General features: G+C 46.0%; 1 long non-coding RNA gene across 1 annotated transcript in view; it reads right to left on the minus strand.

Annotated features, from left to right (window-relative positions):
- The window catches only part of LOC138805917 (uncharacterized), a 30622-nt gene extending 16450 nt beyond the window's left edge, over positions 1 to 14172 (minus strand). Inside the window, exons 1-3 of the long non-coding RNA XR_011365674.1 lie at positions 13876 to 14172; positions 6479 to 6566; positions 5245 to 5398 (exon numbers count right to left, since the gene is read on the minus strand). This is a non-coding gene — a long non-coding RNA (uncharacterized lncRNA). The remainder of the gene's footprint in view (positions 1 to 5244; positions 5399 to 6478; positions 6567 to 13875) is intronic.
- Between the last annotated feature and the right edge of the window lie 757 nt (positions 14173 to 14929).

Consider the following 14929-nt stretch of genomic DNA (forward strand, 5'->3'; position numbering starts at 1 on the left):
GTGGTTCAAGTGGTAGAGCACTAGCCTTGAACAGAAAAGCTCAGGGACAGTGTCCAGACTCTGAGTTCAAGCACCAGTACTAACAAACACACACACACACACACACACACACACACACACACACACACACACACACACACGAACACATATCAAACTCATGGAATGCCCAAAGCAGGGAGCTAGGACTGGAGATGAAGGATAAAGAAGTAAAAAATAATATATACATAAGACTGATTGACTGATGATAAAGGGCTATATTTTGAGAAGTCTGATCAATTCACCTGGGGAGGAGGAAAAAGGGGAGAAGGAAGTGAAAAAGGAAAAGTTATTGTTTAAAAAAGGTCCAGCTCAGGTGAGCCTGTCATAAATCCTCTAAGGGACTCTTGCTTTCAGGGCTGACAGATTGTGGGTCATACCTACCACAGGCAGATCTGTAAACAAATTTCTAAGAAAGGGAGCTATAAAGAGCAGAAAGGTGATGAAGGCAGGCACAGAGACCCCTAAAATTTGGCAGATCTTGAGTTAGGACAATGGCACTATGGAAAATTGTCTTCTTTTTTGTAATTTTGTTTGATTTCTTTCTTCTCATTATGTAGCCTAGGCTGGTCTCACACTCAATCCTTCTGCCTCAGACTTACAAGTGCTAGAATTGTAGGTGAACACCATTGTTCTCGACTCTAGATTACCAGTGTCATTATCAGTGTCATTATATTGCTTTTTCTATTTTGTAATGCCAAGACTTTTTAAGTTATTCAGTTTCTAAGGAGGGTTAAGAGCCATGAGAGAACTGAACAGCCACTTGAGATTTTAAAGCTCAGACCGAATAGTAGCAGGCGCCAAATTTAGCAAAAAATAAACTTGAAACCACGGTGGAAACAAGAATTAATACGTTAAGGCAGGAAAAAAAATTGATAGTGATACTTAAAACATTTATCCTTCTATGTTTCATTGCAGTTAAAATCCAGGAAATCGACTGAACTCCTACTTGCAATCTAAATAAGTGATATGTCTTGATAAAAAAAATGAGAATATTTAATCTTTAATCGAGCGTTTTAGACTGGCTCCTCTCAGAAGCAAAGTCTAGAATAAATCGGGAAAGAAACCGAGATGGCAGCCTGAGAAGTGGGCGTGGCTTCATATCGCAAAGCTAGTCTGACTCGGAGTAACAGCAAGAGCACGGGCAGGTAGGGCCTGCCAGTCAGGACTTACCAGTTACCAGCGAGTTCCGCAAAGCCACAAACGCGAACTTGCCTCCAAATCCTATCTCACCCTACCATTGGCCAGAAGTGGGCATGGGGGCGTGGCCTCAGTTGCTGTGTGGTGGATTTCAGACTCAGGCAATGCTGCTGGCCCCAAAGGCTCCCTGCAGTTCCAGTGAGACGCTCTCACCTCCCCATCAAGGGGATCACTCGTGGGCGTGGCCAGGTGTTTGTAATCTAAACCTAGTGTGTTTAGACCTTGGACCCTTCTAATTTGGTAAGGACAGAAAATAACTGGTAGGCATTTAAGGGTTTTCTAGGACTTATTTAAAACTTACACTCAATGTCTTTTGTGTGTGTGTGTAATGACAAGCATAAGGAAGAAAGAGGGTAAAGGAAAAAGGTCATTTATTTGGAATGAATGACATTGCATTCATTTCTCAGAAGAAGGGGAGGGGACAGGACTGGATTCTGAGCCAAAAAAAATGGGCTAGGAAGAGGTTACAGATTGGTAGATTGATCACTTAGAGGACCTGGCTTATTCTTAGTATTGCTGGGAGAATATCCCAGGATGCTTAAGGACATCAGCAATGCTCATCCTGAGGTGAAGTACAGGACTTCCCTTGTGTGAGATATGCAATATAGGGAGAGATCTGGAAACAGAAGGGAGGCAATGAAGAAGGGAGAAGGAGGACCGGAAGAAGCGAGGGAGGGAGGGAGGGAAGCAGGCAGGCAGGAATGGCAGGCTATGCTTCTGTTGAGTCTCTTCCCTCTACACCATGACCCACTCCACAGAGATGGCTGGAACTGACCTCCTGCCAGCTTGGCAAAGTATGGGCTGGGAGACTAAATTCAATTTAAACTAAGCAAAGGGTCTGGGAAGTTGGCTCAGTGGTAGAGCGCTTGCCTTGCATGCCTGAGGCCCTGGGTTTGATTCCTCAGCCCCACATAAGCAAAAAGAAAAAAGCCAGAAGTGGCGCTGTGGCTCAAGTGGTAGAGTGCTAGCCTTGAGCTGAAGAGCTGAGGGACAGCGCCCAGGCCCAGAGTTCAGGCTCCATGATCGGACAAAAAAATAAATAAATAAATAAACTAAGCAAAAAAAAAAGTGGTATCTTTGGCATTTACAGAGCACAAATCATAGCCATTTCAAACTTATTTTGTGATGTATTTGGGAAAGTCTAATTCCAGGTCATTTCTAGGGCACTATCCTCGTAAAGTTGTGCAAGGATCAGGGGACATGCACTGGTAAGAAATCTTTAGCCTGCAGCCCGTTGGGCATCTCTGGCAGGGAAATACAAGAGATGGATCACCTTGTCCAGTACCCTACCTAAGTGGCCTGTCCCCCAGACATCTCCATGCTCACTTGCTGAGTTCATACTTTTTCTCAAGTTTCAAACCCATTACACTGAATTAGTTAGGTTGTAATGCTGCCTGCTGTAACAGTCAAACTTTGAAATTTCAATGCTTTAAAAGTAAGTGTTCGTTTCTTGCTCCTCACATGCAAGCCTAGGGCAGATATTGTTGGTTGGCAAGTGGCTTTCAGGCACCCAGGTGCCTTTAATCTTGTGGCTCTGCGCTCCTGGATCCTACAGGTTCTCCATGCCCAAAAAGAAAAGATGAAGGACAGGCACTCACTTTCAAACTCCTAAGCCAACAAATGCCACACATTGCTTCTACTCAAGTCTATTGACTGATCTAGTTACATGGTACTGCCTGGGTATAGGGTAGTCTGGGAAATATAGTTCCTGGCTGAGTGACTCACTAAAATGGAAGGGAGAGAGGGAAGAACATGAGACTCCATTGTACAACTTGCCATCTTTGCCACACCTTCCACGATTCCAGTTGTAGCTAATTATCAGTTTCTGTTTACTGGAAAACAGAACCATTGAGACATTCCATTATCTTTCCACCACCAAATCTACAATATATATATACACACACTGTCTTCTCTCATTACTGGTGCAATCCAATATTACAGGGTCTTTCCTAGTTATCTCTGTTTTTATTGAAGCCATTAGGACTACAATGCCATAAGTGCTAGGCACCCCTAGATTATCATATCAGGCAGCCCCTTACAAAACTCTCCATAATCCTCATCTAGTACTTATGCCTATGTGTAACTTTCTCTTCTTGAGGATAGGCTGAGCTTAGTGTCTTGCTTCTGATAAGCAGAATATTGCAAAAGTGATATCACTATAAATTTAGGCTATAAAAAGTCTGTGCTGGGTGGGGGGGCTGGGAATGTGGCTTAGTGGTAGAGCGCTTGCCTTGCATACATGAAGCCCTGGATTCGATTCCTCAGTACCACATAAACAGAAAAAGCCAGAAGTGACTGTGGCTCAAATAGTAGAGAGCTAGCCTTGCATGCATGAAGCCCTGGGTTCCATTCCTCAGTACCACATAAACAGAAAAAGCCAGAAGTGACTCTGAGGTTCAAGTGGTAGAGAGTTAGCCTTGAGCACAGGGAGGCTCAGGGGCAGTGTCCAGGCCCTGAGTTCAAGCCCCAGGATTAGCCAAAAAAACAGTCTATGCTCAGTGTGGGTGTAGCTTAGCAGTAGAATGCTAGCCTAGCATGCCAATGGTCTGGGTTCAATCCCCAGCTTTGCAGAAAGAGAGAGGCAAGAGGAGAAGGAAAGGAAGGGACGGAAAGAAGGAGAGTGGGGAGGAAGGCTATGTTTTGTTGAGTCCCTTCCTTTCCAATCCTCCACGTTCATACTGCAGGAAGTGGACTGTCTCAGCATAAACTGATCACATGGTAAAGAGCTCAGTGAAGACCCTAGAAGACAGCTGGTTTCCTCCCAGTTCAGGAGGGTTGATTTCTCCTGTTTCCTGACTGGCAGGTGGTGCCTTTCCCAAGCATCATACACCAAACCTACCCCTGCCCCTTCCTGGGGAGCTCTAAGCTCTCAAGGACATGCCTGTTCCTGAAGGGAATTTGCAACCCTCCAAGCAAGGACTATAGGATTCAAGGAAGGCCTCTTCTATGGTTACCAGTCCGGTCCCCTGCACACCAGAACAGGAGCTGGTGTCCATGAAAAGGAAATATTAAATAACTCAAGCTGTGGCAGAAAGAATTTTAAATTGGACCCTGATTCCAGTTTCTCTATCAGAAAAGTTTTGGTTTTTTTTTTTTCGGTCGTGGGGCTTGAACTCTGGGCCTGAGTGCTGTCCCTGCACTCTTCAGCATAAAGCGAGTGCTCTACCACTTGAGCCACAGCACCACTTCCAATTTTCTAGTGGTTTATTGGAGATAAGAGTCTCATGGAGCTTCCTGACTTTGAACCTCGATCCTCAGATCTCAGCCTCCTGAGTAGCTAGGATTGCAGGCGTAAGCCACCGGCACCTGGCAGAAAAGTTTTTTTAAATTTTTTAAAATCCAGAACAAGATGAAGGCATTGATCATTACACAATGAAAGCCCAAGGAAACTCAGTTGTGGAAATCTTTCGTTCTATGGGTAAGAAGTTGGCTCTGCTAAGGATGAAAGGTTTTACCAATGGCCAGGGTGCAGCACCACCACTAGAGGGCACCAGCACACACAACTTCTACTGCACGCCAGTGGGCGGCCCGGGGGTTCTGCTTTCCCAGTGGGTGCCTGGAAGCCATGCTTTATGCAGAGACAGCAACTGCATTTTTCACTTCATTTCTAAATTGAAATTTTCATTCATGTGATGACTGTGATAAAAGAGCCAATGGAGTGAAAGCTTTCATGTTCTGGTTTTTCTCTTGTCTAGGAGAACTAAGGGGTCACAAAGCTAGGTCATTTGCCTGCCAGGGAGTGGGAGAAGCTGTTACTACAGGAATCTATTCATGGACAGCCCCTAGTATTAGATGGGACATTGAACTTCTTCATTTGGGAGCTTTGGGGTGGTTGTTTTTGTGTTTTTTCTTGGCCTGTTTGATTTCTTTTGGTTCACATCTACCTAGAAATGCATATAAGCCATGGAATCATGATTTGCATTACTTTTCTTAGATGTTTTGGGTTATGTTTTGTTTTTGCTCTGGGTGGGGAGATGCAATGAGCACCCTGGGAGCTGCCCTTCTTACCTGCTTCACCCAGAATTGAAGGGGGCCTGCACCACCCTCTAGTGGTTGGCTCTGGTCTTTGGCCCGGTGCGCCTGGTGCTGTGAGCGTGAGCACCTGACCTGATACTGAAGAACTGGGGTCCAGGAGCCTCAGAGTCTGGAGAGACGAGAAGATCTGCAAACACATTGTGAGAAGGGGAATTACTCTTATTGCGGAGAGGTGTCACCCCACTGCCAGGCAGGACAACAGAGCATCCAGGAACCCTCTACTGGAGAAGAGGAGCCAGTGAGAAAGCCAGCCGTCTGTCAGTAGTGGAGGTGGGGGAGCTGCCTATTATGGGAACAGGAGAGATGGAGAAGACTCCACCCAGGGTGCTTTCCTCCTGTGTGAGCCCTCAGGGATACTAAGTCCTGCTGCACGTCACCCACCACCACTTTCACCTCTGTCTCAGGGGAATGCCACATGAATGGTGACAATACTTGTGTTCTTTATTTTTGTTTTGTTCTAGCATTGGGGCTTAAACTCAGGGCCTGGGCACTGTCCCTGAGCCTTTTTTGCTCAAGGCTAGCACTCTACCACTTGAATCACAGCTCCATCGTGGGCTTTTGGGTAGTTTATTAGAGATAAGAGTCTCACATACTTTCTCTGCCCAGGCTGGCTTTGAACCATGGTCTAGATCTCAGCCTCCTTAGTAGCTAGGATTACATGTATGAGCCACCAGCACCTGGTACCTGGCGTGTTTTGAGTGTAGCAGAGGAAAGGAGAAGTGGACTGTACCCGTGTGACACTAAGAGACTGCACCTGCTTCATCATTATGGAAGCCAGCGCTGGTGACCCAACATATCAGCCAACTCTGAGGCCCTGGAGGCCTGCTCTGCTCGGCTGCTTTTGAGCAGAAATAAGAAACTGAACTTGAAGTTTTATTTAATTGTAATTACTTTAAATTCAAATCATCACGAACGGCTGTGTCTATAGTACTAGACTGTGCCGGTCTAGAGAGCTGATGTGAGGATGTGAGAGAGGGCCTCTAACCTTAGGTGCACATGATCAGAGCTGGGTCAGGCTAGATAAGATGCACTGTGCTCAGGGCCAGAGCTGTGACTATGTCAGTTTAGTGATAAAGGTAGGCTTCGGCCCAGGTGTAATCACATCTAATTAACCTCTTCCACTTTGCAGTTATACAAGCAGGTGGTAGGGCTGAGCCCAGTCCTACTCACCCCAAACATTTCTACAGAAGGGGAAAAAAGTACTCACAGGTTTAGAAGAGGCAAAAGTTACTCTGTCTGGAGAACCAAAGAGGACTTCCTGGAGGAGGCAGCATTTGATCTAGCCAAGCCAAATTCTGTGCAACATCAACAAAGACAGAGCAAATGAAAGGTATGTGGAAGAATGGAGAAGAGTTTCCATTTGTTTGGGGAAAGATATTTGGAGAGAGATTTTAAAAAGTAGGTTAGGGCTGGGAAGGTGGCTCAGTGGTAGAGTGCTTGCCTTCCATTCATGAGGCCCTGAGTTTGATTTCTCATCATCATATAAGCAGAAAAAGCCGGGAGTGGCACTGTGGCTCAAGTGGTAGAGTGCTAGCCTTGAGCTAAAGAGCTGAGGGACAGCGCCCAAGCCCAGAGTTAAGGCCCCATGACAAAATAATAATAATAGGTTAAAGAAAGAAAAATAGAAAAGCCCTTGATTACTAAACTCAGAAGCATTGTGTTAAAAATCTAAATCAAAGAGTATATGACATTTAGATTTTGATGGAATTACCAAATTTCTCTCCATAAAAAGGTAATGACTGGGGCTGGGAAGGTGGCTCAGTGGTAGAGCGCTTGCCTTGCATGCCTGAGGCCCTGGGTTCCATTCCTCAGTACCACATAAGCAAAAGGAAAAAAGCCAGAAGTGGTGCTGTGGCTCAAGTGGTAGAGCGCTAGTCTTGAGCTGAAGAGCTGAGGGACAGCGCCCAGGCCCAGAGTTCAGGCCCCACGACCGGACCCAAAAAAAAAAAAAAAAGGTAATGACTTTTCATCCTCTTGAACACCATAGGAAAAGTTTGTTTCCAGCCAGACATGCCTATATTGTCAGCACTTACGTTGAGGCCTGGGATAAGAGACTGTCCCGGGGGCTGGGAATGTAGCTTAATGGTAGAGTGCTTGCCTAGCGTGCATGAAGCCCTGGATTTGATTCTTCAGTACCACATACACAGAAAAAGCTGGAAGTGGTACTGTGGCTCAAGCAGTAGAGTGCAAGCCTTGAGTAAAAGAAGCTCATGGACAGTGCCCAGACCCTGAGTTTAAGCCCCAGGACTGGCAAAAAAAAAAAAAATACTGTCCTAGACAAACAACAACAAAACACAAGTCTGTGGGGCTAGGAATGTGGCTTAGTGCTGGAGTTTTTGCCAAGCATGCATAAAGCCCTGAGTTTGATTCCTCAATACCACATAAACAGAAAAAGCCAGTGGTGGTGCTGAGGCTCAAGAGTGCTAGTCTTAAGTAAAAGAAACTCAGGGACAGTACCTAGGCTCTGAGTTCAAGACCCAGGACTGGATAAAAAAAAAAGTCTGTGTCTCTTTGTCTTCACTCATGGTATTACAAAAATTTTTGTATTTGCTATTTTGTCAGGTTTTAAATTGATATCTAAATACAATTTGTTGAGATGGAATCTGATTGTATAGCCCACGCTGTCCTTGAGCACGAGGTCCTACTGCCTCTGACTCCAGAGTGCTAGTGTGTGTGTACGTGTATGTGTGCGTGTGCGCTTGCACACACGTGCACCCACGTACCTGTGGTGGGGCTTGAACTCAGGGCCTGGAAACTGTCTCTGAGCTTTTTTTTTTTTTTTCTCAAGGCTAACATTCAATCACTTGAGCCACACCTCCAGCATTTTTTGATAGTTAATTGGAGATAAAAGTCTCAGAGATTTTCTTGCCTGAACTGGATTCGAACCTCCATTCTCAGATCTTAGCATCCTGAATAGCTAAGATCACAGATATGAGCCATCAGCAGCCAACAATGTAGTTTTACTTTGTAGAAACACTCCACAATAGATAAACTCTCCCACTTGTACTGTCCTGGTGGCCCCATGGGGATTCCGCATTCTAGGTGACTAACTGCCCAACGGTCCCTCCAGCAGGCTGTGGCCCTGGCAAGGGGCCATCTCAACTGGCTATGACGTGCAGTCATGGTTACTGTCTTTCCCTGTCTATTGGTGGGGAGAAGGGCCACAGGCAGCTGGCATGTGTCCAAAAACAGCAGGTCCCTTGGTCCACCCAGCACAAGTGATTTTTGAAGCATCAAATGGAAGGAGGGAAAGTCTGGGTGGCCTGAAGGGGGCAGGGAGCAGCAGCAGGGTAGTAGCAGGAGATGGGGTGAACCTCTCTGAAGCTGCCAGCAGCCATTGGGAGGCCACCACTGCAGGCCATGCAAAGAAAGGCCTTCGTGGCACAGTGAGCTATGGTTGAAACGAGCCAGTGCTTTGCTTACTGGTCACTGCTTCTGTTCTTCTACTTTGGAGGCCAGCACCATGGGCACAGGAGCCACATTAGCTATGATTAGATGTGAAATGGTGTAAAATAAGTTTACAAAGTGACCTGTGTTTAACATTTGAAAGATGGATTTACTTCTTCTTCTATAAAACTAGGTGTTAGCCAAACACTAGTCGCTCAACCTGTAATCCTAGCTACTCAGGAGGCTGAGATCTGAGGATGGAGGTTCAAAGATAACCTGGGTAAGAAAGTCCCTGAGACTCTTATCTCTGATTAACCACCAAAAAAAAAAACAGAAGTGGAGCTGTGGCTCAAATGGTAGAGCACTAGCCTTTAGCACAAAAGCTCAGGGACAGCACTAAAGCCCAGAGTTGAGGCCCAGGACTGGCAAAAAAAAAAAAAATCAAAATCAAAATCAAAAACAAAAACTCCTTAGATGTCAATTGCCACCTTTCTTTTTTTGCCATCTTTCTTTTTGTAAATTAAGATCTTAAGCGTAGATTTATTCCAAGTAATAGAACAAGTTTATGCAGTCAGCATCTTGCTGCTAATCTACTTTTACAAGAAGCATTACATATTACTTTCTAACCAGGGATTTCTCTTGATTTGAGAAAAAGAAATACAACTGGTCCTAAATATAAAAGCATAGATCTTGTTTTCATTAAGGTCTTAAACTTAGTCCTATTTGTTCTATTTATATACAAGTCAAGTAGCCATCAGGCCATATTTGCATTTACCTATTTGTTGATATTAATGCATACTAATTATATATGTTTATAGGGCACAGTATATTTTAATACTTGCGCACGAAGTATGCTACAAAATCAGGGTGATCAGGGCCTCTGTAACCTGCTGTCACTGTACTGTTCTGTAGCAATCAAATGCGTTTTAAGCAAAAAAGCTAAAATAAAATTCAGATTTTGTATAAGGTCATTGAAAAGTTGTTTTTAAACAGGTAGCATACAGGCTGCGTGTCCCAGCCCTGCCCTCCCTAACTGGGCATAGCTGCCCTTTGATCTGAGTGTTCACTCTTCCAGTCGGGCACTGGAACAATAAATGTGTAAGCCACCCTAAGCATCTTGTGACAAAAACAAACTGCCATCAGCTAGGCAATGCCTTCTTCTTACCTGGTGCCAAAAGGTGAAACTTCCCCAAAGAGAACAGCTTTTTGCTCAGACCATGTGCCATTACCTCATTCCCAATCCTCTTAAGTGGCTCAGAGACCATCTTGGAACAAGGGACTGTCATAGCACTCAATGTTACCACTGATCCCTCCCTGGGACTTAGGATGATTCTACATAGACACATCCTTCCCACCCCTCCATCTAGTTTTCCCTATTTAACCTAAGACCAATATCTGTACCCACCAAGATGGCTAAAGATGTACTGAAGTGCTGTCTTCCACACTGCCTTGTGATAAACCTCCTTTCTCTGTCCTTTGCCACGTCTCTTAATTTGACATATAGGGGTGAGTGGCTGGATGTGACTCCTGCTGTTTAGGCCTGGCATCTAAATCTGGGTTTCAATTTGACAGATTTAAACTGTAAGTGACTCAGAAGCCCAGGTCCCAGGGTCATTGCCTGGCCTGGCTGGAGTCGTCGTGCCTACACCCTGCATTCATATTTGGCCAAATCCCTTACCTCCATCCAAATACCCAGTCCCCCAGGGTGACATCTGCCCAAGTGCCATGAGAATTTTACAGTTTCTGTCTCTGCATATAAATAGACTGGTTTTGACTGTAAATACAGCTCTTCCTTTACCCCAATATATTAAATTGTATTTTGGTTCACATCATTTTAAAGGTTTTTTTTGTTGGTTGTGGGGCTTGAACTCTGGTCCCGTGCATTGTCCCTGAGCTTTTCATCTCAAGGCTAGCACTCTACCACTTGAGCTACAGTACCACTTCCAGTTTTCTAATGGTTTACTGGAAGTAAGATTCTCATGGACTTTCTTGCCTGGGCTGGCTTTGAACCTCAGATCCTCAGCTCTCAGCCTCCTGAGTAACTAGGATTACAGGTGTGAGCCACCAGCACCCCACCATTTTGCAGTTTTTAAATAAAATTTTCCTTCCTTCCTTCCATTTTTTTATTTCTTTCTAAATAATAGTCATCAATTTGACTGCAGTTTAATTTCTTGACAATTTAAGCATTTAGTTTATAATTTCTTAAATGACTCGAAGACTGCTCAGTTTTGTGATTTTACCAATTAAACTTTCCTTCTAATTAAAGCTAAAAAATGAGGCTGAGGGGCTGGGAAGGTGGCTCAGTGGTAGAGTGCTTGCCTTGCATGCATAAGGCCCTAGGTTCGATTCCTCAGCGCCACACAAGCAGAAAAAGCCGGAAGTGGTGTTGTGGCTCAAGTGGTAGCCTTGAGCTGAAGAGCTGAGGGACAGTGTCCAGGCCCAGAGTTCAGGCCCCACGACTGATCAAAAAAAAAAAAAAATGAGGCTGAAAGCTGGACACTGGTAGCTAACACCTATAATCAATCCTAGGCTGAGATCTGAGAATCATGGATTGAAGCCAGCCCAGGCACAAAAGTTCATGGAACTCTTATCTGCAATTAACTACCAAAAAGCCAGAAGTGACGCTGTGGCTCAAGTAGTAGAGCACTAACCTTGACCAAAAAAAAGCTCAGGGACAACACCCAGGCCCTAGATCCAAGCCCTAGGACTGGCACCAAAAAAGAAAACAAAACAAACCAGGGCTAGGGGGCCATGAATTGTGGCACATAACCTACAATCCAATGTACTTGAAGCTAAAGTAGGAAGAATGAAAGTTGGAGGCCTATCTGGGCAGCTGGACAACAAAAAGCTAGAAAAAAATACAAGAAAATAAACTAGTAGTCCTCTGAGTATTTTTAGGACCCTAAATATATTTGTTTTACAGGAACCAAACAAAGATTATAGCTGAGTATGGCAGCTCATGTCTATAATTTTAGCTACTCAGGAGGCTAAAAATCAGCAGAGGATTTGAAGCCAGCTCAAGCAAATGTAAGACCCATCTCAATCAACAAACCAGGCATGGTAGTTAATACTGTGATCTGTGATCCCAGATACATAGGAAGCTGGGAGAACAGCCTTGGCAAAAACATAAGACCTTTCTTGAAAATGAACTATAGCGAAAGGACTGGAATATGAGTCAAGTGGTTAGAACACCTGCCTAGTGCAAGACTTCAATTTCAATTCCCAGTACTGCCAAAAAACATCCAGATTATTGTTGACTAGACTAGTATTTCTCTGATGTGTTAAGCATGTTTTTCATTTGCTCTTGCATCATTTCTTTGTAATAATGAGAGGAAAGGGCTTACAACACAACTAATGACAGCCATCAGCCTGCCAGGGAGGCTCACTGAGAATCTCTTCAAAATGGGAGCCAACTCCTCAGGGAAGAAACATGGGAGGAGGGAAGGAGAAACAAACCTTCTACCAGACTTCAGCAAGGGAACAGTGACCCTTATTTGTTGATGAGATTATTACAAACCCCGTGAGTACTTTGCAAACATCATTTCATTGACTCCCTTCTCAGCTCCGTGGGGGGTGTGTGTGTGTGTGTGTGTGTGTGTGTGTGTGTGTGTGTGTGTGTGTGTGTGTGTGTGTGTGTGTGTGTGTGTGTGTGTGTGTGTGTGTGTGTGTGTGTGTGTGTGTGTGTGTGTGTGTGTGTGTGTGTGTGTGTGTGTGTGTGTGTGTGTATTCTAGTCCTGAGGCTTGAACTCAGGGCCTGGGTGCTTGCTGTCCTGTTGTTTTTTTTTTTGTTGTTGTTGTTTTTTGCTCAAGGCTAGCACTCTACCACTTGAGCCACAACTCCACTTCCACATTTTTTTTTTCCAAAAAGAGTTTGGTGGAGAAGAGAGCTTCACAGACTCTTAGGCCCACACTAGTTTCAAACAGTGATCCTCAGATCTCAGCCTCTAGAGTAACTAGGATTACAGGCATGAGCCACCAGCACTACCAATATTTTTGTTGCTGTTGTTTGTTGTTCATGGGGCTTAAACTTGGAACCTGGGCACTGTCGCTGAGCTTCTTTGTTCAAGGCTAGTGCCTTATGACCTTGAGTCATAGCTCAACTCTCAGCTCCATTTTAGATAGAAAGCAGATGCCCAGAGAGGCCAGTTCCTCGCCTGAAGTCCCAAGCTAGCTAGGGACTAGAGGACAAAGCTTCACTCTGATCCTTAAACAAGTTTTTTTTTTTTTGTCGGTCGTGGGGCTTGAACTCTGGGCCTGGGTGCTGTCCCTCAGCTCTTCAGCTCAAGGCGAGCACTCTACCACTTGAGCTACAGCGCCACTTCCGGTTTTCTGGTGGTTTATTGGAGATAGGAGTCTCACGGTCTCTCCTGACCGGGCTGGCTTTGAACCGCGATCCTCAGATCTCAGCCTCCTGAGTAGCTAGGATTACAGGCGTGAGCCACCAGCACCCGGCTGATCCTTAAACAAGTTTTTAACACTAGAGAAATAGGAAAACTGTAGAAATAAAAGCAGGAGGGGCCTGGCATAGTGGCTCACACTGGTAATCCTCAGTTACTTCAGGCAGAAATTAGAGGATTATGGTTCAAGACCAGCCTAGGCCAAAGTCAGTAAGGCCCCATTTCTACATATTGGATTCTACATTAATTTAATCTTGTACCCCAGCTGCATAAGCAGCAGAGGTAGGAGTATCACAGTCTCAAGACGATTTGGACCAAAAAAAAAAAAAAAATCACAAGACTATAAAACCACACAACTGGTTACAAGAAGAAAAAAATAAGACTTAAGAAAGAATTAAGGTTAGGCTGGGAATGTGGCTTAGTGGTAGAGTGCTTGCCTAGCATGCACGAAGCCCTGTCTTCCTCAGTACCATATAAACAGAAAAAGCTGGAAGTGGTGCTGTGGCTCAGGTGGTAGAGTGCTAGCCTTGAGCAAAAGAAGCTTATGGACAGTGCCCAGGCCCTGAGTTCAAGCCCCAGGACTGGCCCCCAAAAAACAAACCAACAAAAAAAGGAATTAGGTGCGTCTCTACTACATGTGCGCGTGCACACACACACGTACATGCTTTTACAACCTAGAATAAAAAACCCAGTGTTTTGTGAAAATCTCTCTCCCTCCCACTCCCTATCCCATCTGCGGTGTAATCGGGTGGTAATGGGAGCTTTGTGTGTCACAGACTCTTCTGCCCCTCCGACTCGCTCTGGACTCTCAGCTCTTTACCGGCCTCTCCGCTCTTCCGCAGGCCTCTCCACCGCTCCGCGGGCGTCTCTGAGCCCCACAGGCCCCTCGGCCCTGCACAGGCCTTTCCGCTGGCCCCTCGGCCCTGTACAGGCCTTTCCGCTGGCCCCTCGGCCCTGCACAGGCCTTTCTACAGGCCTCGCAGCCCTGCGCAGGCCACTCCGGCTCTGCGCCGGCATCCGTCCTCGGGCCTATCCTCTGGCCAGGGTCTCCCCGGGATTCTCTGCCGGCCGGGCTCTCCTCAAGCCTGAAGAGGGCCCGGGCACAGCCCCGCTCCAGGAGTCGCGTCCCCCCCCCCCCCCCAATGTCTTGTGGCTGCTCCTCTCCCTATCTAATCCCTCCCCGGTTATATCCGGTGGACCGCCCCCCAAGCCACCCCTTGGCGCCTCGCCCCTAACGGTCTGGCCTGCGCCGTGGTGACGTCAGCGTGGGGCGGGACCCCACAGGTTCCCACAGAGCTGTCCCTCAGCTCTTCAGCTCAAGGCTAGCGCTCTACCATTTGAGCCACAGCGCCACTTCCGGGTTTTTTCTTTTTGCTTATGTGGTGCTGAGGAATCGAACCCAGGCCTCAGGCATGCAAGGCAAGCGCTTTACCACTGAGCCAACTTCCCAGCCCCCAAATACCATTTTTGAAAGAAAATTTAGTCCATCTGAGTTGATAAAGGGGTCCAGAGACTGTCACAGAGAAAAGCAGTCTGGCCTTGTAGTGGCGTCTGCCTCACATCTGTACCAGGCTGCTCAGCATAGAGCCACGCTTCCATCTCTTCATCACAGAGCTGCACCATGCTGCTTTCTAGATAGTTCTCTCCTCCCTTCCCTTTCCTAGCCCCTTCCTCCAAGGTTTTACTCCTCACAGAACGATTAGCCTGAGCCGTCCTCAGGATGCAGGCCTAGCTGCTGTAATAGGAAGACACCCGTCCCTAAGAAGGAAGAGCTACAGAGCTGTGCAGTCAGTCCAGGAGAACTGCAATCCCCGGGAGCCCAGATGCTTTCTGTTTTGCTCAAGCACTATTCCCAGGAGTGTCCTCATTGCTGG

This window comes from Dipodomys merriami, unplaced genomic scaffold (assembly GCF_024711535.1).
Source record: "Dipodomys merriami isolate MVZ:Mamm:240054 unplaced genomic scaffold, mDipMer1.0.p SCAF_4, whole genome shotgun sequence".
NCBI classification, from domain to species: Eukaryota; Metazoa; Chordata; class Mammalia; order Rodentia; family Heteromyidae; genus Dipodomys; species Dipodomys merriami.